We start from the raw sequence: 23,296 nt of genomic DNA, 5'->3' as shown, positions 1-23,296 counted from the left end.
ACTACAGAAATTGCATCTCTTGTTAAGAAGAAGAAGAAGGAGGCTTATGTGTTGATGAAGCAAGATGGTTCAGATAAGGCGATGGAGAGTTACAGATCAGCTAGGAAGGATTTAAAGAGAGAGTTAAGAGCAAAGGGAGGACACAAGCAGTCTTTAGCAAATAGAGTAAAGGAGAACACTAAAGCTTTCTATAGGTATGTGAGGGATAAAAGGATGATTAGTGTAGGAATAGGGCCATTCAAAGACAGAAGTGGGATGTTCAGTGTAGACCCTGTGGAGATTATAGAGGTGCTTAACGAACATTTCTCATTGGATTTCACTCAGGAAAAGGAGTATATTGTGGAGGAGAAGAATGAGGTATGAGATATTAGACTAGAAAGGATTGAGGTTAGTTACAAACAGGTGTTATCAATTCTAGAAGGAGTGAAAGTAGACAAGTCCCCTGGCCGGATGGGATGTATCCGAGGATTCTCTGGGAAGCTAGGGGAGAGATAGCAGTGCCTTTGGCTTTGATATTTGAGTCGTCATTGTCTACAGGTTTAGTACCTGAGGACTGTAGGATTGCAAATGTGCCCTTGTTCAAGAAGGGCAGTAGAGATGACCCAGGTAATTATAGACCAGTGAGCCTTACTTCTGTTGTAGGAAATGTTTTGTAAAGGACGATAAGAGATAAGATTTATAATCATCGAGCAAGCAACAATTTGATTTCAGATAGTCAACATGGTTTTGTCAAGGGCAGGTCATGTCTCACAAACCTCATTGAGTTTTCTGAGAAGGTGACTAAGCATGTAGATGAGAATACGGCAGTTGACGTGGTATACATGGACTTCAGTAAAGCCTTTGATAAGGTTCCACATGGTAGGCTGATGGAGAAAATGCAGCGGCATGGAATTGAGGGTGATTTAGCAGTTTGGATTAGAAACTGGCTTTCTGACAGAAAACAGCGAGTGGTGTTGATGGAAAATATTCAGCCTGGAGTCTTGTTAGTAGTGGTGTGCCATAAGGATCTGTTTTGGGACTACTGCTGTTTGTTATTTTTATAAATGACTTAGACACAGGCATAGGTGGATGGATTAGTATATTTGCAGATGACACTAAAGTCGGTGGAGTAGTGGACAGTTTGGAAGAATGCTACAGGTTGCAGGGGGACTTGGATAAACTGCAGAATTGGGCTGAGGGGTGGCACATGTAGTTCAATGCAGCTAAATGTGAGGTGACGCACTTTGGGAAGAATGACAGGAAGGCAGAGTACTGGGTCAATGGAAAGATTCTTGGTAGTATGGATGTGCAGAGGGATCTTGGTTTCCATGTACATAGGTCTCTGAAAGTTGCCACCCAGGTGGATAGTGCTGCTAAGAAGGCATACGATGTGTTAGGTTTCATTGGTAGAGGGATTGAGTTCCGGAACTGCAATATCATGCTGCAACTATACAAAACGCTGGTGCGGCCACACTTAGAATATTGTGTACATTTCTGGTCCCATATTTCGGGAAGGATGTGGAAGCATTGGAAAAGGTGCAGAGGAGATTTACCAGGACGTTGCCTGGTCTGCGTGGAAGGTCTTATAAGGATAGACTGAGAAACTTGGGTCTGTTCTCATTGGAAAGAATAAGGCTAAGAGGGGATTTGACAGAGGCATACAAGATGATCAGAGGATTAGATAGGGTAGACAGTGAAAGTCTTTTTCCTAGGATGATGACATCAGCTTGTATGAGGGGGCATAACTACAAATTGAGGGGTGATAGATTTAAGACAGACATCAGAGGCAGGTTCTTTACGCAGAGAACGGTAAGGGTGTGGAATGCCCTACCTGCTAAGGCAGTCAACTCAGCCACATTAGGGAGATCTAAACAATCCCTAGATAAGCACATGGATGATTTTGGGATAGTGTAGGGGGGTGAGCTGAGAATAGTTCATAGGTCAGTGCAACATGTTCTATGTCGCTTTATTCTGAGATGATGCCCTCTGGTCCTAGACTCTCCCTTGAGGGGAAACATCCTCTCAGCATTGACCCTATCAGGAACCTCATGAATCCTGTATGTTTCAATGAGATCACCTCTCATTCTTCTAAACTCCAGTGAGGGGAAGCCCAACCTGTTTAGCCTTTGCTCAAACGACAATCCCTCCAAACAAATGATCATCTTAGTGTAATTGCACTGAACTGTCTCTAATGAAATGATATCTTTTCAGGAATAAATGAACCAAAACTGTTGATACTACTGTTCATGTGGTCTCCACAGCATCTAAAAATTGCAGTAAGACTTCCTGACTCTCATACTCCAACCCCGTTGAATTGAGGGCCAACATTGCATTAGCTTTCCTGATTACCTGCTGCCCCTGTGTATAAGCTTTCTGTATTTCACACACTTGACCCCTCCATTCCCTTTGTGTTGCAGCTTTCTGCAATTTCTCTATAAGTAAAAATCTGTTCTTTTGTTGTCCCTTCCAAAATGAACAGCTTCCCATTTCCCTGCATGTTACTCCATTTGTCAACTTTTCCCCACTTATTTAACCAAACAATATCTCTTTATAAACTGTTTATATCCCTCTGTCAAACTGCCTTTCCACATATTTTTTCTGTCATTTGGAAATTTTGCTAAAGTACATGCACTTCCATCTGCCCAGTCATTCATATATATTGTAAACAGTTGTGTTCCCTGCACTGATGTCTGTGAAACCCCCACTGGTCATGGGTCATCAATTTGACAAAAAAGCCCTTCTCCCCACTCACTGTTTTCTGCTCATGTTCCAATTCTCTATCCTCGCCAATGTCCACCACCATCGGCTGTTCTCTGATGACTTAACCTTTTGGGAGATACTTTGTCCAATGCTTTCTGGAAGTCCAAATACAACACATCTACTGGTTACCTTCTATCCATCCTCATCATGACTTGCTCAAAAATCTCTGATAAATTAGGAAGACATGATTTCCCTTTCCACAAAGCCCTTGTTGACTCTGCTTTATTAGACAATGTTTGTGGGATCTTCCTGTGTGTTTTTCCGTGAAACTAATGCATGTCATTGATTGTAAGTTCTGTTGGACCTCTTGAGGTTCTGAAAGGTGCTGTTTAAAAATATTTTAGTTTATCCGTGCTCTTCTTCTTAAATTACTATTGAAAGACCAGGACAATGCTGAGAAGAATTTGCAATGGAGTCTCGCTGCTATGATGCAAGGTGTGTGTGTGTGTGTGGACAGCTGTGACTCTGTGGTGTCCCAGATACTGAGGTAGAGAAAATAGTGAATTGTAAGGATGGTGCTGAGCAAATTCATAGGGACATTGATAAATTGGTCCAATGGGCAGACACCCGGCAAGATGAAGCTAAGTGGAGAGAAATGGGAGGTAATGTATGCCTGTCTGGGAAGCACAGAGAGATAATACAGGCTCAATGGTACAATGTTGAGGGGAATACAGGAGCAAGGGGACCTTGGCATTCAATGCATGGTCCTCTGAAGGTGGCCAAGCAAGTTCAAGCAGTTGTTCAGAAGGCTGACAGGATCTCTGGGTTTATAGAGAGACGCACAGCGTATAAAAGCAAGGAAGTGATACCACTACTCTACAAATCATTGGTCAGGCCACATTTAGAGTGCTTTGTTCAGTTCTGGGCAATTTGTTTAAGGAAGGATGTTAATGCCGTGGAGAGAATTCTATGATTCTATTTATCATGGATTTGGAAATACGAGCGATAATTTCTAAATTTGCAGATTACTCAGAAATTTCATAAATGATAGATTAGTAACTGACCATCCAAGGCAAAGCAGCTGCTTTTTTAACTCCACTTCCACAAGCATCCAGTCCCTCCATCACCAATGCTCAGCAGCAGTATTGAGTACCATTTACAAGATGTACTGCAAAAATTCACAAATATGCTAACACAGGACCTTCCGAACCCATGACCACTTCTATCTCGTAAGACAAGGGCAACAGATACATCGGAACACCACCAGCTCCAAGGTCTCCTCCATGCTACACACAATCCTGATGTGGAAATATATTGCAGTTCCTTCAGTGTCACTGGGTCAAAATCCTGCAATTACCTCCCGAAGGTCATTGTGGGTCTCCCCACAGCACAGGGACTGCAGCAGTTCAAGATGGCAGCTCAGCACCACATTTTCATGGGCAACTAGGAACAGGCAATAAATGCTGAACCAGCCAGTGAGACCCATATCCTACAAGTTAATTAAAATTTTAAAAAAGTATTTCCATTGAGTTTGAGAAGCTGGTTGATTCTGATCGAAGGAGAAATTGTGAAAGAAGATGAATTCCTCAATGTCATGCCCAGGGAGGATTCATAGCTCCATGGAATATGGGTCAGAGATATGTTGAGAACATCACAACCCCAAGTCTTCAATCCTGTCTCCTCTATAGTGGGAATACTGTTACTGAGTTCACTGTTTTGATGCCATTTTGCTTAAAACAAATTTTTATATACTTACTTGTTACAGTCAGCTGGGTTCCATTCCCACTGATATCTCCCCACACGTTACAGTAATCGACCCCAGTGTCACTGGGCTGCACGTTTGTGATGGTCAGAATGAAGCTGCTATTGGAGGGGTCTCTAGAAGACTGGAATCACTCAGTGAATCCTGGGCTCCATTGTGTGATGTTTCTCGTGTCATGTGTTAAAACCCTCTCCGTGTTTTTCCCTGGTTGTTCCCGGTCCCAGTGAACATCAGTGTGTGTAACTGCGGTGTTCCTCATGGTGCACTATAACTGGGCAGTGTGACCCTCGGTGAAACGTTCCAGGCTCGGAGACTGGAGAAGGACTGGGATATTTGCACATTTAAGAGAAAAAGTATGAATAAATTAAAATTAGCCTAAAGTCTGGTAAATATCTCAAATATCTAATAAAAACGTGAGTCCATGTTCATTTGGGTAATTTCTCAATTTATTATCAAGCTGCCCGATCTGGAAAACTTTGCCACTTCCTCCTCATTCATAAACTTGTTGCTTCTTCGTCCCGATCCCCAGTCACTGCAGAATCCTCCCAATCTTCTCCCCACACTGCCTTCTTATTTCCTAATGACTCAGTCCCTGTTTATTTCTTCTCCATGAGCTTTCTTCATCCTTTACAATGCAGCTCACAGAACTAGAGGTCTCTTCAAACTCACTGTCATCAAAACCCTCCTCAAAAAACTCCCCCAGATCTATTTGTATTCCCTGCTACTGCTGCTGATTCTCCATCTAATATCCAATCTTAATGCTCTCAAAATGATCTTTTCAAATCCATTCAGTCCAGCTCCCAGCTCACAGCATTGAGCTTGAATCCTGCTGATCCATTGCTGGAGTCAGACACTGTCTCACTGGCTCCTAAATCACTGAATCGATCTTCCATTCTCAGCTTCCAATTTCAGCAGAGCTTTGTCCCACCCAATCTCTAAAACCTTGTCCAGATCTAAAACCCCACAGTTCTTTGCTGCTCCAATGCTTGATTCTCATCCACTTCCTAACTCCCAACCGTCTTCAGGTGCCTGAGGCTCTTCTTTTAAACCTGTTCCCTTAATCGGATTGCTTTCCAACTTCCAAATCTTTCGAAACCCAGCATTTTGACCAATATGTGTGTCATTCTCCTGACATTTCACTTGTTGCCTCTGTTGGATTTTGCCCAAGATATATTTTTGTGAAATACTTTGATAGCAATTTTGTTTTTAGTGGTGTTATGAGGTTGAAGGTGTGTACTGTACCTTTAAGAGAGAACGAATGCTGTTCTGCCCTGAGAGTCTTACAAGCACTAGAAGATAGTCCTAAAATGTACTGGAAAATTGAAACTATGTAACATTTGGCTGTGAAATGGATACCTGAGTTGGTTGCTGTTTTGACAACAATTTGAATTTAAAGAATCAGTTAAAATTATGCACCAGGATACTAAAACACATCTGAGTTTGAATTTATTGTTTTGACAACCTCGAACCAATGAATGATGTGAGATTGGCGATATAAAAAAGGCAGGTATTTTGAAAATCAGACAGAGCACCTACCATCAACACAGATCCAAGAAATTTTGAAAACCTTTCTATTGAAAGTTCCTTTTTAGATGAAACATATTTGCAGTAAAAAGAAAGAAGATGGCCCAGGGCCACATTCAGCCAGAAGGTGATAGACTCCGAAGACAACAGCTGCTGTGTGGTATTGAAATTAAGTTGATGTAATTTTAATAAGTGTTTTATTGGAACAGCATATTGTTATAGAATTGGAAGCAGATAATAAGCAGTTAAGAGAAAGGGAGCTTAGAGCTGTGAATAATTATTGTTTAATGCTCACTTTTTGAGTTAAAGAATAAAACGATATTATTTTCATTAAATAGCAGAATTTGGGATTTCTCTGTCACTCATATTTTAACAGATTACGTGACAAGTTGAGCTTTTCTGAGTGTTTGTTTAATTAACAGACAGGCTCAATGCCGTGTGGTAACAGTTTCTGGGCACAGCTCTGAGATTTGAACAGGTTTAGTCAGATCCAGTCTGAGATTTGGACAGATTTGATCAGATTTGTGTTATGAAAGATCCCAGCAGATTTAAACACTTGCCGATTAGTGTCCTAGATCTTTAAATAAAACTTAGGTGAGACAATTCATTTAATTTAAGTTACTTGAAGTTGGTTAAATTAAAAGTGAGAAAATGGCTCTTAAGATTGTTAAAGAAGTTTTGGGGTTTAAGATGCTTGCCAAATTTGCCAAATTCTCCCCGGGTCTGCGTGGGTTTTCTCCGGGTGCTCCGGTTTCCTCACACAGTCCAAAAATGTGCAGGTTAGGTGAATTGGCCATGCTAAATTGCCCGTAGTGTTAGGTGAAGGGGTAAATGTAGGGGAGTGGGTCTGGGTAGGTTGCGCTTCGGCGGTTTGGTGTGGACTTGTTGGGCCGAAGGGCCTGTTTCCACACTGTAAGTAATCTAAAAAAAAATTCAAATTTAACTAATCGGTTTAAATTATGCCCCAGGATACTAAAAACCAATTGCGCTTGAATTTCTTGGTTTGCCAACATCAAACCAATGATTCAATCCACTATTGGGAATATAAAAAGACAGGCATTTTGAAAATTGGACAGAGAAACTGTCATCAACACAGATCCAAGAAATTAGGAAAACCTCTCTATTGAAGATGCCTTTTTATATGAAACATATTCGGAGAAAAAGGAAGAAGATGGCCCAGGGAGACCTTCAGTCAGAAGAAGATAGACACTGAAGACAACAGCCAGTGTGGTGTTCTGAAATAAAGTTGATGTAATTTTAATGCATGTCTTATTGGAACAGTGTATTGTTTTAGAGGTGGGGGCAAATAATAAGCACTTAAGAGAAAGGGGGGGGGGCTTAGCATTGTGAATAATTGTTGTTTAATATGGATCTTTAGAGTTAAAGAATAAATTGATATTATTTTCTTTAAATTGTGGAATTTGGGAGTTCTCTGTTGTAACAGTGGAGCTATTTCAATGCAGGTTGTTGTTGCCTCCACCTGTGATGTGTTTCAGGTGATTGAATTGAAGAGAAATCATTGAGTCTTTACAGTGACTCTCAAGTGGAGATCCATCACACTGATCCCACAGTGAGTGGATCCAGAGTGTGAGCCAGACTCCCTGAATCTGTTTCACACCAGTGAAAGGCATTAGACAGGGAGCATCAGGGAACAGCATGTCCCCCCCAGCCATAAGGACTATTTCAGAGAACTCTGGGGAATGGGACCAGTCAACCGCTTTCCCAGTCTTTCCCTCCCATGTTTTTTCTGTCTTTATCTGCCTGTAGATGTATGCAAGAGGAGTTTATAACAGAGTTAGAATATTAAACAGTAGAGGGATATGGTGAAGGTTTGTAAGTGTTCATGAGTAGGTGCAGTCCATTCATCTGCAATGAGTAATGATTCTTGTGATGTTCTGGCACCTGGTTAGTGCTCTCTGTGAACCTGGTACCAAAAAAAATTAAAAGTGGGATTTGCGTGCTTCTTAAAATCATGACCATTTGTGATGCCTCCTGAATAGTGGGCCATGATTTCGAGAGCTCTACCAAGGAAGAGGAATAAGGTTAGGAGGCTTGGCTAGGATTGATTTGAAAGAGAAGCATTGAGGATTTGGATGTGTTATTAGTGAACAAAGTAAGTGAAGGGAGGCATAAGGTTTGCTTCTGCATTGAAGTCTTGGCTCTGGAACTGGCAAAAGCTTTCTACGGCCGACAGTGTTTTTATTGATAGTCTTCAAGGAACTTTCCAAACCCAGGTTGATTGAGTTGGTGAATAAACCAAAGGTAGCTTTACCGGACAGAGCTGAGAAGGTGCAGGCATTTGAGGAAAATGTCATGGCACTTGGTTTTAGAGGAAATGAACTGGAAAGGAAGTGATCTGGGGAGAGAAACATTGGAATCCAGTGATATTGAGTTCATTTTATACCAGCTTGAGTCTAAGAAGAGATGTGGAATGAAAGCGTATGGTGCTGGAGAAACTCTACAGGTCTGGCAGCATCTGTTTTTAGAGAAAGCGAGTTAACATTTCCCACTCTTCCTGCCTGCCATAGGGGTATCAGAGGGATTTACAGCTTAATGATCATCAACTCCCGCAGAGAGAGGGAGCGAGTGACAGCGAGGGAGTGAGAGAGAGGGAGTGAGAGAGAGGGAGCAAGTGACAAAAATGTATCCGAAAATGTGCAGGTTAGGTGAATTGGCCATGCTAAATTGCCGTAGTGTTAGGTGAAGGGGTAAATATAGGCGAATGGGTCTCGGTGGGTTGCTCTTCGGAGGGTCGGTGTGGACTTGTTGGGCCGAAGGACCTGTTTCCACACTGTAGGGAATCTAAAATCTAAACTCATTTGGCCTCATTATGAATTTATCTTCCTTGGCCATTGGTCCTGGAGTGGGACTTGATCCTAGGGTCTCTGATTCAGAGGGAAGGACTCTGTATGTATTTAGGCTGAATTTGTATCAGCCCCTTGTTCCCGTCCAATTGGCGTTCTGTGGCAGTTGCAACCATCATGTTATAAAAATGACAGAGAGCCATTGAAGATGATGCAAAATAGCTCTGCAAGCATGAAAGCAGATCCATGAAATTACTTGTAACAGAGAAAGATGAAGAAGTTCAGGGAATTCTCACATCACCATGCCATTATGATCCCAGCAGGTGAGAACTCTGGATAAGACAGAACTCAAAATGAAATCTGGTCCAATAGGTTGTGTGTCTTTTAGCAGAATTGTTTGTGATTCACTGAATCAAGACACACAAGCCTATTAATTTTCTTTTCAACAACAAAAACAGGAATTTATTTCGCAATACAAAAGAAAAATTTAAATAAATCAATCCAATTTTTATCTAAAGTTACAAGACTTTACAAAAGATCTAAAACCCAGAGCAAAGCCAATTTTGATTCTTTAATGTCCTTTTGGGAAAGAAACTGCCGTCTTTACCTGCTCTGGCATACATGTGACTCTAGACACACATCAATGTGATTGACTCCCATCTACCATCTGTCCTCATTTGGCGGGGTTTTAATGCTCGCTAAGCCAGCCCAGTGCTCTCATCCCATGAATGAATTAAATAAAAGTCCCCTCCCCACTCCCTGACTTGCTCCCCTCTTCCCCCACTTCACATCTGAACCCTTTCCCACTTGGCACTCTAACCCCGTCCTAATTGGTATCCTACTGAGCTGGCACTCTCAACCCGGCATTCAATTTACTCCATCCCTTTACCAGTCTGGCTCCCTACCCTCCCAGCACTGAACCCTCACACTTAGCTGACGTCCTTACATTTTAACAGCATCTGCTAAAGTGGCTGCCTGTGATTCTTTACATTTCAACCTCAAATTACATTGAAGGTTTCCTTTTGAATTGCAGAAGGTGGCAGCGGACAGCTGTAACATTGGGGACTGCTGTTAGACTTCCTGTGACATACTCTGCTCCACAAGAGAAATACGGTTCTGCATTTCTGAAGGAGTCCTGATTGAAATCTCCTCTCAGTTTTGTGGTGTTCCCTTCTATTTTGGAAAAAGGAAGTGTTGGAATGGTAATTGGAGAGAGATTGCCCCTCACTGGAAAATCCAACCCCGTGAGATTAGACTTTCTCAGTCTTTTAATAAACTGCAGATTCTGAAGCAGACCCTCCTGTGGAAGTGTCACTAACTAAGCTTTTACATGGGGATAACAAAGTTTTCTCTGAACTGCCCCATTCTTCCATCGAGGAGAGAAATCGTATTGACTTCAGACCCCAGTCAGTTCTCCTCCAAAACTGGTTTAAAATCCTACAATTAATGTTTTTTCTCATTGAAATCAATCTATGAGTATTCTAATCTCTTACCCTCACTCACCATCACACTCTCAGTGGCCCTCACTCATTACTCTGACATTCCTCACTGAATCCTCAGTCACCCTGACTCATACATCACTTGTGCCTCACTCAAGCTCAGTCACCCATTTCCCAGAATCACTTACTCTCCCTCATTCACTCTCATTGATCCTTACTGACCCTCATTCACCATCACTTGCTCATCACCCGCCCTCACTCACTCATACTCACTCTCACTCCACACTCACCATCGCTCCTCAGTCATGATTACTCACCCTTACACACTCATCCTCACTCACACACACACACTCACTGTACACCCATCCTTACTCTTTCACTGTCACTCAGCCTCACTCGCTCTGTCCCTGTCACTCCCTTTCTGTCATTCACGACCTCCCTGGCACTCCTTCTCTATCACTCCCTCTATCACTCACTCTGTCTCTGTTACTCCCTCTCTGCCACTCGCTCCCTCTCTGTCAGTCCATCTCTATCACTCCCTCTCTGTCACTCCCTCTCTATCAATCCGTCTGTCAGTCCCTCTCTGTCACTCCCTCTCACTCACTCCCTCTCTCTGACTCCCTCCCTCTCACTCACTCCCTCTCTGTCACTTGCTCCTTCTCTGACACTCACTCTCTCCTTGTCACTCCCTCTTTGTCACTCGTTCCCTCTCTGTCACTCACTCTCTATCACTCCGTCTCTGTCACTCACTCTCTATCACTCCGTCTCTGTCACTCCCTCCCTCTCAATCATTCCCTCTCTGTCACTTGCTCCTTCTCTGATACTCGCGCTCTCCTTGTCACTCCCTCTTCATCACTCGTTCCCTCTCTGTCACTCACTCTCTATCACTTGCTCCCTCCCTGCCTCTCCCTCTCTGTCTCCCCTCTCTGTCACTCCCTCTCTCTCACTCCCACTCTCTCACTTCCTCTCCCTCACTCACTCCCTGCCTGTCACTCCCTCTCTGTCATTCGCTCCATCTCTCAGTCGCTCCCTCTCTGTCACTCCCTCTATATCACTTGCTCCCTCTCTGTCACTCACTCTCTATCACTCACACCCTCTCTCTCACTTGCTCCTTCTCTGTCACTTGCACCCTAATTGTCACTCCCTCTCTGTCATTCGTTTTCTGTCACTCCCTCTCTATCACTTGCACCCTCCCTGTTTCTCCCTCTTTCTCACTCCCTCCCTGTCACTCACTCCCTCCCTGTCACTCCCTCCCTCTCTGTCACTCCCTCCCTGTCACCTGCTCCCTCTGTGTCACTCCCTCTCTATCTCTCCGTCTATGTAACTCCCTCCCTGTCACTCACTCCCTCTCTGTCGCTCCCTCTTTGTCACTCACTCTGTCACTCGCTCCCTCGCTATCACTCCCTCTCTGTCACTCCCTGACCGATTGGAAGGAGTCAGGGGAATGATCTGTGATCCAGGGCAGTGAGCTGACTGTGCTGCTTCTGCTGGGGACAGGGTTTGGGAACCCGTGGGAGGGGCCAAGAGCTTGTGGAGGGGGTTTGAGAGTTCGGGGCCTGGGTCTGTTATAAAGTTTATAAAATGTTAATTAAACAGGATGCTTCCATGGTGAAATCACTGGCAATCAAATCAATATTGTATTAGAGAATACTTACTGGTCACATTCAGCCGGGCCCCGTTCCCAAAGATATCCCCCCAAATCTGACAGATGTAGGTATTGGTGTCACTGAGCTGCGGCTCTCTGATGGTCAGAATGAAGCTGTTACTGGTCACATTTCTGGAAAGCTGAAACCGCTCAGAGTACCGCCGCTTCGATCGGTAAACACTGCCGTTTTGATAATGACTCAGTATGACCGGCCCGCCTCGGGAATGGTGCCAGTGTACATCATATTTGTCCACGGTGTTATCGACATTACTGCTCCACAAATCACAGTGAAATGTCACTGTCCCACCCTCAGTCACCGTCACTGCTTCAGGGGATTGGAAAAGAACTGGCCATGTATCCTGATCTGTGAATAGAAAATAACTGAGATCAGAATAGATGAGAAACCTCAAAATAATCACCTGGAAACGAAGCCATGACAAAATCTCCTCGATATAATCAATAGTTGTTGTGGATTCCAGCCACTAATTAGAAACCAAATTGTTTTGGACAACATCTGAGCTTTGCTCTTTCGTGTTACATTGTGCTGACCAACAGCTTCAGAGAGTATTTTGTTGTCAAGGATGTGCAGTGGGACTCGGACAATGAGACCATAAAATAGAGGAGCAGAATTAGGCCATTCAGTCCATCATATCTGCTCTACCATTTGATCACAACTGACATTTTTCTCAATCCCATTCTTCTGCCTTTTCCCTCTAACCCTTGCTCCCTTTACTATCAGGACCCTATCCATCTTTATTGCAAGGTGTTCCATTAGCCATTTTCCAGTCCTCTGGGACCCTCCCTGACTCGGGTGATTCCTGAAAGATCACCACCATCTCCTCTACAATCTCCTCAGCTATCTCATGGAGTAAAACAGGCTGGAAACACACCCTTTGGTCCAACCAGTCCATGAAGTCCAACCAATTCCTGAAGAAGGGCTCATGCCCGAAACGATGATTCTCCTGCTCCTTGGATGCTGCCTGACCTGCTGAGCTTTTCCAGCAACACATTTTCAGCTCCAACCAGTCCATCCCAATCAAAATCCCAAAATGAACCAGTCCCACCTGCCTGTGCCTGACTCAGATTCCTCCAAACCTTTCTCATTCATGCACCTGTATAAATATCTTGTAAATGTTGTAACGGTCCCCACATGCACCACTTCCTCTGGAAGTGCATTCCAGGCCCGAACCACTCTCTGTGTTAAAGACTTGCCCCCTGTCTTTCTAAAATCTTTTTGAAATCTCTTTCAGAACTTTGCACTGTACTCCATCTGGTCTGGGTGATTTATTCACTTTCAGACCATTCAGCTTCCCCAGCCCTATTTCCTACACTCACCTCTGCCCCTGGATCCTCTTGAAGTTCTGGCTGGAGTCAGGGATGAACAAAAGCAAAGTTAAAACCAGACAACATGGTGAAGATGAGTGGGAAACAAGAGAACTGGGAAATCTTTAAGGACCAGCAGAGCATGACTGAAAAAGTAACGAGGTGGAGAAGATGAAAGATGTGAGCACGCTATCTAGTAGTGAAAAGAGGATTGCAATAGGTTTTTTAGAGATTTGAAAGGTAAGAGCGAGACAACAAAGGTCATTTGACCACGGCATAATGAGGCTACTGTCAGTTATGGTTGCCTCATCCTCTGCTGAGTATGTTTCTTCTTCCTTGGGATGAATTCCTGTTGTGCCTCCCAAATTACCCCAAGAACCCCTGCCATTGCTGCTCCACCATCTTCCCTTCTGAACTCCCTTCCAATCAACTCTGGCCAGCTCCTCCCTCACCTCTTTGTAATAACCTTTGCTCAGTTGTAATCCTGTTACACATGATTCAATCATCTCCTTCTCGAACTGCCATGTGAATTCTGTCGTATCATGGTCACTGGTTCCTTGGGATTCCTTGACCTTGAACTCCTGAATCAAGTTTGCCTCATTACATTTGTACTGCACCGTCTGAGAGACACAGGGATGAGGGCTTAAGGGCTGCAACATTTCCCACTCTTCCTGCCTGCCATAGGGGTATCAGAGGGATTTACAGCTTAATGATCATCAACTCCCACAGAGAGAGGGAGCGAGTGACAGCGAGGGAGTGACAGAGAGGGAGTGAGAGAGAGGGAGCGAGTGACAAAAATGTCTCCGAAAATGTGCAGGTTAGGTGAATTGGCCATGCTAAATTGCCTGTAGTGTTAGGTGAAGGGGTAAATATAGGGGAATGGGTCTGGGTGGGTTGCTTTTCGGAGGGTCGGTGTGGACTTGTTGGGCCGAAGGACCTGTTTCCACACTGTAGGGAATCTAAAATCTAAACTCATTTGGCCTCATTATGAATTTATCTTCCTTGGCCATTGGTCCTGGAGTGGGACTTGATCCTAGGGTCTCTGATTCAGAGGCAAGAACCCTGTATGTATTTAGGCTGAACTTGTATCAGCCCTTTGTTCCCATCCAATTGGCGTTCTGTGGCAGTTGCAACCATCATATTATAAAAATGACAGAGAGCCATTGAAGATGATGTAAAATAGCTCTGCAAGCATGAAAGCAGATCCATGAAATTACTTGTAACAGAGAAAGATGAAGAAGTTCAGGGAATTCTCACATCACCATGCGGTTATGATCCCAGCAGGTGAGAACTCTCGATAAGACAGAACTCAAAATGAAATCTGGCCCAATAGGTTATGTGCCTTTTAGCTGAATTGTTTGTGATTCACTGAATCAAGACACACAAGCCTATTAATTTTATTTTCAACAATAAAACAGGAATTTATTTCGCAATACAAAAGAAAAATTAAAATAAATCAATCCAATTTTTATCTAAAGTTACAAGACTTTACAAAAGATCTAAAACCCAGAGCAAAGCCAATTTTGATTCTTTAATGTCCTTTTGGGAAAGAAACTGCCGTCTTTACCTGCTCTGGCACACATGTGACTCCAGACACACATCAATGTGATTGACTCCCATCTACCATCTGTCCTCATTTGGCGGGGTTTTAATGCTCGCTGAGCCAGCCCAGTGCTCTCATCCCATGAATGAATTAAATAAAAGTCCCCTCCCCACTCCCTGACTTGCTCCCCTCTTCCCCCACTCCACATCTGAACCCTTTCCCACCTGGCACACTTGCACCTGTCACTCTAACCCCGTCCTAGTTGGTATCCTACTGAGCTGGCACTCTCAACCCGGCATCCAATTTACTCAATCCCTTTACCAGTCTGGCTCCCTACCCTCCCAGCACTGAACCCTCACACTTAACTGACGTCCTTACATTTTAACAGCATCTACTAAAGTGGCTGCCTGTGATTCTTTACATTTCAACCTCAAATTACATTGAAAGTTTCCTTTTGAATTGCAGAAGGTGGCAGCGGACAGCTGTAACATTGGAGACTGCTGTTTGCCTTCTGGTGACATTTTCTGCTCCACAAGACAAATACGGTTCTGCATTTCTGAAGGAGTCCTGATTGAAATCTCCTCTCAGTTTTGTGGTGTTCCCTTCTATTATAGAAAAAGGAAGCGTTGGAATGGTAATTGGAGAGAGATTGCCCCTCACTGGAAAATCCAACCCCGTGAGATTAGACTTTCTCAGTCTTTTAATAAACTGCAGATTCTGAAGCAGACCCTCCTGTGGAAGTGTCACTAACTAAGCTTTTACATGGGGATAACAAAGCTTTCTCTGAACTGCCCCATTCTTCCATCAAGGAGAGAAATTGTATTGACTTCAGACCCCAGTCAGTTTTCCTCCAAAACTAGTTTAAAATCCTATAATTAATGATTTTTTTCTCATTGAAATCAATCTATGAGTATTCTAATCTCTAACCCTCACTCACCATCACACTCTCAGTGGCCCTCACTCATTACTCTGACATTCCTCACTGAATCCTCAGTCACCCTGACTCATACATCACTCGTGCCTCACTCAAGCTCAGTCACCCATTTCCCAGAATCACTTACTCTCCCTCATTCACTCTCATTAATCCTTACTGACCCTCATTCACCATCACTTGCTCATCACCCGCCCTCACTCATTCATACTTATTCACTCTCACTCCACACTCACCATCGCTCCTCAGTCATGATTACTCACCCTTACACACTCATCCTCACTCACTCGCACACACTCACTGTACACCCATCCTTCCTCTTTCACTGTCACTCAGCCTCACTCGCTCACTCCCTTTCTGTCATTCACGACCTCCCTGGCACTCCCTCTCTATCACTCCCTCTCTATCACTCACTCCATCTCTGTCACTCCCTCTCTGCCACTCGCTCCCTCTCTGTCAGTCCATCTCTATCACTCCCTCTCTGTCACTCCCTCTCTATCACTCCGTTTCTGTCAGTCCCTCTCTGTCACTCCCTCTCACTCCCTCCCACTCACTCACTCCCTCTCTGTCACTTGCTCCTTCTCTGACACTCGCTCTCTCCATGTCACTCCCTCTTTGTCACTCGTTCCCTCTCTGCCACTCACTCTCTATCACTCCGTCTCTGTCAGTCCCTCTCTATCACTCCATCTCTGTCAGTCCCTCTCTGTCACTCCCTCCCTCTCACTCACTCCCTCTCTGTCACTCCCTCCCTCTCACTCATTCCCTCTCTGTCACTTGCACCTTCTCTGACACTCGCTCTCTCCTTGTCACTCCCTCTATGTCACTCGTTCCCTCTCTGTCACTCACTCTCTATTACTTGCTCCCTACCTGTCTCTCCCTCTCTGTCACTCCCTCTCTCTCACTCCCACTCTCTCACTTCCTCTCTCTCACTCACTCCCTGCCAGTCACTCCCTTTCTGTCACTCGCTCCATCACTGTCAGTCGCTCCCTCTCTGTCGCTCCCTCTATATCACTCGCTCCCACTCTGTCACTCACTCTCTCTCACTCACTCTCTCTCACTTGCTCCTGTCTGTCACTTGCACCCTACTTGTCACTCCCTCTCTGTCATTCGTTTTCTGTCACTCCCTCTCTGTCATTCGTTTTCTGTCACTCCCTCTCTATCACTTGCACCCTCCCTGTTTCTCCCTCTTTCTCACTCCCTCTCTGTCACTCGCTCCCTGTCACTCACTCCCTCTCTGTCACTCGCTCCCTGTCACTCCCTCCCTGTCACTCCCCCCCTCTCTGTCACTCCCTCTCTCTCACTCCCATTCTCTCACTTCCTCTCTCTCACTCACTCCCTGCCTGTCACTCCCTCTCTGTCACTCGCTCCCTGTCACTCCCTGCCTGTCACTCCCCCCTCTCACTCCCATTCTCTCACTTCCTCTCTCTCACTCACTCCCTGCCTGTCACTCCCTCTCTGTCACTCGCTCCATCTCTGTCAGTCGCTCCCTCTCTGTCGCTCCCGCTATATCACTCGCTCCCTCTCTGTCACTCACTCTCTGTCACTCACTCCGTCTCTTTCACTCCTTCTCTCTCACTTGCTCCTTCTCTGTCACTTGCACCCTAATTGTCACTCCCTCTCTGTCATTCGTTTTCTGTCACTCCCTCTCTATCACTTGCACCCTCCCTGTTTTTCCCTCTTTCTCACTCCCTCTCTGTCACTCGCTTCCTGTCACTCACTCCCTCTCTGTCACTCGCTCCCTGTCACTCCCTCCCTGTCACTCCCTCCCTCTGTGCCTCTCCCTCTCTGTCACTCCCTCCCTGTCACTCCCTCCCTGTCACCTGCTTCCTCTGTGTCACTCCCTCTCTATCTCTCTGTCTATGTAACTCCCTCTCTGTCACGCCCTCCCTGTCACTCCCTCCCTCTCTGTCACTCCCTCCCTCTCTGTCGCTCCCTCTTTGTCACTCACTCTGTCACTCGCTCCCTCTCTGTCATTCTCTCTCTGTCACTCCCTCACCGACTGGCAGGAGCCAGGGGAATGGTCTGTGATCCAGGGCAGTGAGCTGACTGCTGCTTCTGCTGGGGACAGAGTTTGGGAACCCGTGGGAGGGGCCAAGAGCTTGTGGAGGGGGTTTGAGATTTCGGGGCCTGGGTCTGTTATAAAGTTTATAAAATGTTAATTAAACAGGATGCTTCCATGGTGAAATCACTGGCAATCAAATCAATATTGTATTAGAGAATACTTACTGGTCACATTCAGCCGGGCCCCGTTCCCAAAGATATCCCCCCAAATCTGACAGATGTAGGTATTGGTGTCACTGAGCTGCAGCTCTCTGATGGTCAGAATGAAGCTGTTACTGGTCACATTTCTGGAAAGCTGAAACCGCTCAGAGTACCGCCGCTTCGATCGGTAAACACCGCCGTTTTGATAATGACTCAGTATGACCGGCCCGCCTCGGGAATGGTGCCAGTGTACACCATATCTGTCCACGGTGTAATCGACATTAGCGCTCCGCAAATCACAGTGAAATGTCACTGTCCCACCCTCAGTCACCGTCACTGCTTCAGGAGATTGGATAAGAACTGTCCATTTATCCTGACCTGTGAATAGAAAATAACTGAGATCAGAACAGATGAGAAACTTCAAAATAATCACCTGGAAACGAAGCCATGACAAAATCTCCTGGATATAATCAACAGTTGCTGTGGATTCCAGCCACTAATCAGAAACCAAATTGTTTTGGACAACATCTGAGCTTTGCTCTTTCGTGTTACATTGTGCCGACCAACAGCTTCAGAGAGTATTTTGTTATCTAGGATGTGCAGTGGGACTCGGACAATGAGACCATAAAATAGAGGAGCAGAATTCGGCCATTCAGTCCATCATATCTGCTCTACCATTTGATCACAACTGACATTATCGCAGGGTGTTCCATTAGCCATTTTCCAGTCCTCTGGGACCCTCCCTGACTCGGGTGATTCCTGAAAGATCACCACCATCTCCTCTACAATCTCCTCAGCTATCTCATGGAGTGAAACAGGCTGGAAACACACCCTTTGGTCCAACCAGTCCATGAAGTCCAACCAATTCCTGAAGAAGGGCTCATGCCCGAAACTTTGATTCTCCTGCTCCTTGGATGCTGCCTGATCCGCTGCGTTTTTCCAGCAACACTTTTCAGCTCCAACCAGTCCATCCCAATCAAAATCCCAAAATGAACCAGTCCCACCTGCCTGTGCCTGACTCAGATTCCTCCAAACCTTTCTCATTCATGCACCTGTATAAATATCTTGTAAATGTTGTAACAGTCCCCACATGCACCACTTCCTCTGGAAGTGCATTCCAGGCCCGAACCACTCTCTGTGTTAAAGCCTTGCCCCCATGTCTTTCTAAAATCTTTTTGAAATCTCCTTCAGAACTTTGCACTGTACTCCATCTGGTCTGGGTGATTTATTCACTTTCAGACCATTCAGCTTCTCCAGCCCTATTTCCTACACTCACCTCTGCCCCTGGATCCTCTTGAAGTTCTGACTGGAGTCAGGGATGAACAAAAGCAAAGTTAAAACCAGACAACATGGTGAAGATGAGTGGGAAACAAGAGAACTGGGAAATCTTTAAGGACCAGCAGAGCATAACTGAAAAAGTAACGAGGTGGAGAAGGTGAAAGATGTGAGCAAGCTATCTAGCAGTGAAAAGAGGATTGCAATAGGTTTTTTAGAGATTTGAAAGGTAAGAGCTAGACAACAAAGGTCATTTGACCACGGCATAATGAGGCTACTGTCAGTTATGGTTGCCTCATCCTCTGCTGAGTATGTTTCTTCTTCCTTGGGATGAATTCCTGTTGTGCCTCCCAAATTACCCCAGAAACCCCTGCTATTGCTGCTCCACCATCTTCCCTTCTGAACTCCCTTCCAATCAACTCTGGCCAGCCCTTCACTCACATCTTTGTATTAACCTTTGCTCAATTGTAATCCTGTTACACATGATTCAATCATCTCCTTCTCGAACTGCCATGTGAATTCTGTCGTATCATGGTCACTGGTTCCTTGGGATTCCTTGACCTTGAACTCCTGAATCAAGTCCACCTCATTACATGTGTATTGCACCGTCTGAGAGACACAGGGATGAGGGCTTAAGGGCTTCAACAATTGGGAGGATCCACTTCGGGGCCAGGGTGGAGTTGAGGATGGGGAATAGTAAATGGTTTCCTGTCGTGGATGGGCTGAATCTCCAAACGAAGAGCAGTGTGAGCTCAGCCAGGATCACTGCAGCTCCCGCTAGCCCTAAGGTGCAAACATCAATGACCTTTCCTCCATCAATAGGTCAGAAATGGGAATGTTCACCAATGATTGTACAATGTTCAGCACCATTTGCGACTCCTCTGACACTGAAGCAGTCCATGTTGAAATGCAGCAAGGTTTGGACAATATCCAGGTTTGGGCTGACGTGTGATAAGTAAAACTGACAGGCAGTGAGCCCCATCTCGAATAAGAGGCAATCTCATTGTTGTTCCTTAACATTCAAAGGTATCACCATGACACAATCCCGCACTATCAATATCGAGGAGTTATCAATGACACAGAAATGTATCTGCACTCATCATATAAACACAGGGGCTACGAGAGCAGGTCAGAGCCTAGGTATCCTGCAGTAAGTAACTGATCTGACTCCTCAAAGATTGTCCACCACCTGCAACCCACAATCAGGAGTGTGGTGGATGACTTGCCTGGATGGGTGCAGTGACAACAACTCCCAAGAAGCTTGACACCATCCAGGCTGAAGCAACCCTTTGATTGGTATCATATTCACAAATGTCCATACCATTACCGACGCGCAAACACAACAGTGTGCACACTCTGACACAGAGCTCCCTGCCCTGAGAGAGACACTGGGCAGGAGAAGGTCAGCTCCAGGAACACAGTGACAGATACACTTTCTTCTGGAAGGGGACACTTAGGAAGAACATAACTCCATGGAGATGGAGTAGGGGGGAGAGGATGCTGACTGAGAATGTGACAAGCAAAGGAAAGGGAGGGAATGGGTTCACAATCTGTAGGAGTTGAACTCAGTATTGAGCTCAAAGTTGTAAATGAGAATTTCTGGGGAAAGGTCACTGGAGCTGAAACATCAGCTTTAACTCATCTCTACAGATGCTGCCAGATCTGTGGAGCTTTTCCAGCAAATTCTGTTTCTGATTTCCAGCATCCACAGTAACTTTGGTTTTTATCAGATTTCCTCTTATCCACCTTCTCTCCAGAGAGAACAGCCCCAACGTCTTCAATCTGTCCTCATCGCTGAATTTCCTCATCCCTCAAACCATTTTCATAAATCACTTTTACACTCACTCTCCAAAGCAGTCACAACCTTCCTGTGGTGTGGGACCTATAACTGCACACAATACTTCAGCTGGGAATGAACAAGGGTCTTCTATAAGTTCCACATCAGCTCCCTGCTCTTGTACAGATGGACGGAGAGTGAGGTCAATAAAGCAGACAGTGTCCTCGGAGTGTGCAGGAAGTGATTTACAAGAATGGTTCAAGGGATGAGGAACTTCAGCGATGAGGAGAGATTGAAGATGTTGGGAACTTTCTGTCTGGAGAGGAGGCGGCTGAGAGGAAATCTGATTGAGATTTTTAAAATCATGAGCAGGCTGGGCAGAGTAGATAGGGAGAAGGGGTTTCTGCCTGTAAAAGGAACAAGAACAAGAGGGGCATAGGTTTAAAGTGATCTGCAAACGAAGGAAATGTGATCTGGCCTGGAAATGTGATGGAGGCAGGTTCACCTGAGCCTTTGAAGAGGAGGTTTGTTGCTGATTTGTACTGAAACGGTCTGCAGGGATACAGGGAAAACAGAGGAGATTGGCACGAGGTAACGATGATCGTTTGACAGGCTGGTACAGACACAATGGGCAGGATGGCCTCCTTCTGTGCTGTAATAATTCTCTGATTCTGCTCTTTCCCTTTGAGCCTACACTCGTTCCCATTCCCATACCATCCTGGTCCTGATCCACATAGCTCTCTCCACCCATTGTCCAAGCTCCTGTTTCTGGAACATTCAATAACTCCCCACCCCCTGAAACCATTTGCTCCCACAGCCCTAAAATTCAATTCATCCACATTTCACTGTCTCCTATCACAAATATCCAGTATCCAGTACCCTCAGTCGAACCCAATAACCTCACAGTGGAATGTACAGACCCACCAATGAGACCTATCCCTCTCCCACCATACTCAACCAAAGACCCACATACCTCCGCATGATCTGCTTTAATTTCGACAAGCTCTTTGAGAAGGTGCAACACCAGAGGCTGCCAAATAATGTCATAGCCCATAGTGTTAGGAGCAAGGTACTGGCATGGAGAGGGATTGACTGGCTGGCAGAAGGCAGAGAGTAAAGGTAAAGGATGTTAACCAGTGACTAATGGAGTCCCATTAGTGTCAGTCTGGGGTCTAGAGATGTTCATGTTATACATTATTGATATGGTCATTGCAACTGAGGGCACTGCTGCTAAGGTTGCAGATGACACAAAGCTATATGGTGGGACAGGTAGTGTTGAAGAAGTGAGGAGGCTGCAGATTGATGTGGACAGGCTAAAAGGGTGAGCGAAGACGTGGTGGATCGAATACAGTGTTGGAAAGAGTGAGGTTATGCACTTTGGTAGGAAGAATAGATGCATAGACTACGTTTTAAGAAGGGAAAGGCTTCAGAAATCTGTAGCTTAAAGTGATTTTGGAATCGTAGTTCAGGATTCCCTTAAGATTAATGTGCAAGTTCAGTTTATAGTTAGGAAGGCAAATGCAGTGTTGGCATTCATTTCAAGAGGGCTGGAATACAAGAGCAGGGGTGTAGTGTTGAGGCTGTATAAGGCACTGGTCAGACTGCATTTGGAATATTATGAACAGTTTCAGCCTCTATCTCAGGAAAGATATGTTGTTATATGAGGGACTTGCAGTAAACACACTGGATCATGAGCCAGGCAGGATGATGTCAGACTTCTGAGGCACTGCTGGTGTGAGCAATTCAAGTTTGCATCCTATTGGTTTGTCGACTCGCGGAGGAGCACACTGACTGGTTGAACATCCTAGTTCCATCTCAATCATCTCTTTTGGATTATTAAGGCAATTCCCCAGTTCCTATCCATTCCCCCAAGGCATTACCCCCACTGTATCAGTGAAAGTAGAAACACATAAAAGTATCACAGAGTCACATCGCGTATTGAGGAGTCTATTTGATGGATAGATACTGAAGGTTCATTTACTTTGCCATAATTTGGTGATTTTTAAAAGTTCAGTGCTCCAATCAGAAACTTTGTGCAGAACTGGCATGGGATTCTCAAATGTCAGACACTGGAGCCCAGGAGTGGGACAACTGGACAGCATTGTTCAGTGTCACATCTCACACTATATGTTCCCATTGCACTGTGAGAAAGCCCAATTTCACCTTAAATAGGAAATTGTGAATTACAAAATACCAGCTCAAACACCAGCACACAATCCAAAATTGAAACTCAACATAGAACTCTATGGAAACAATTTCAAGCATTTACTTACCCACTGCGACAGAGAGCATTAGAAATAAGACAAACAATTTCTGTAAAAACATTTCAAATAAATGTATTTTTTCAATTGCTGACCTATCTCAGACTGTGTTGTAATGTTGCTGTTTCAGG

The 23,296-nt window shown here is 44.9% G+C and overlaps 1 pseudogene across 1 annotated transcript in view; it reads right to left on the bottom strand.

Annotated features, from left to right (window-relative positions):
* Nucleotides 1-23,296, bottom strand: part of LOC122552555 (immunoglobulin superfamily member 3-like) — a 92,325-nt pseudogene extending 69,029 nt beyond the window's left edge. The window contains exons 1-3 of the transcript XR_015758332.1: nt 23,178-23,296; nt 17,877-18,230; nt 11,864-12,217 (exon numbers count right to left, since the gene is read on the bottom strand). The product of XR_015758332.1 is annotated as an immunoglobulin superfamily member 3-like (transcript). The remainder of the gene's footprint in view (nt 1-11,863; nt 12,218-17,876; nt 18,231-23,177) is intronic.

The sequence above is a fragment of the Chiloscyllium plagiosum genome, unplaced genomic scaffold (genome assembly GCF_037043375.1).
Source record: "Chiloscyllium plagiosum isolate Xiang-an unplaced genomic scaffold, Cpla_swu_hap1 HiC_scaffold_10, whole genome shotgun sequence".
Taxonomy (NCBI): Eukaryota; Metazoa; Chordata; class Chondrichthyes; order Orectolobiformes; family Hemiscylliidae; genus Chiloscyllium; species Chiloscyllium plagiosum.
The sequence above is the reverse complement of the archived record's forward strand: the minus strand, read 5'-3'. Positions and strand labels throughout refer to the sequence as shown.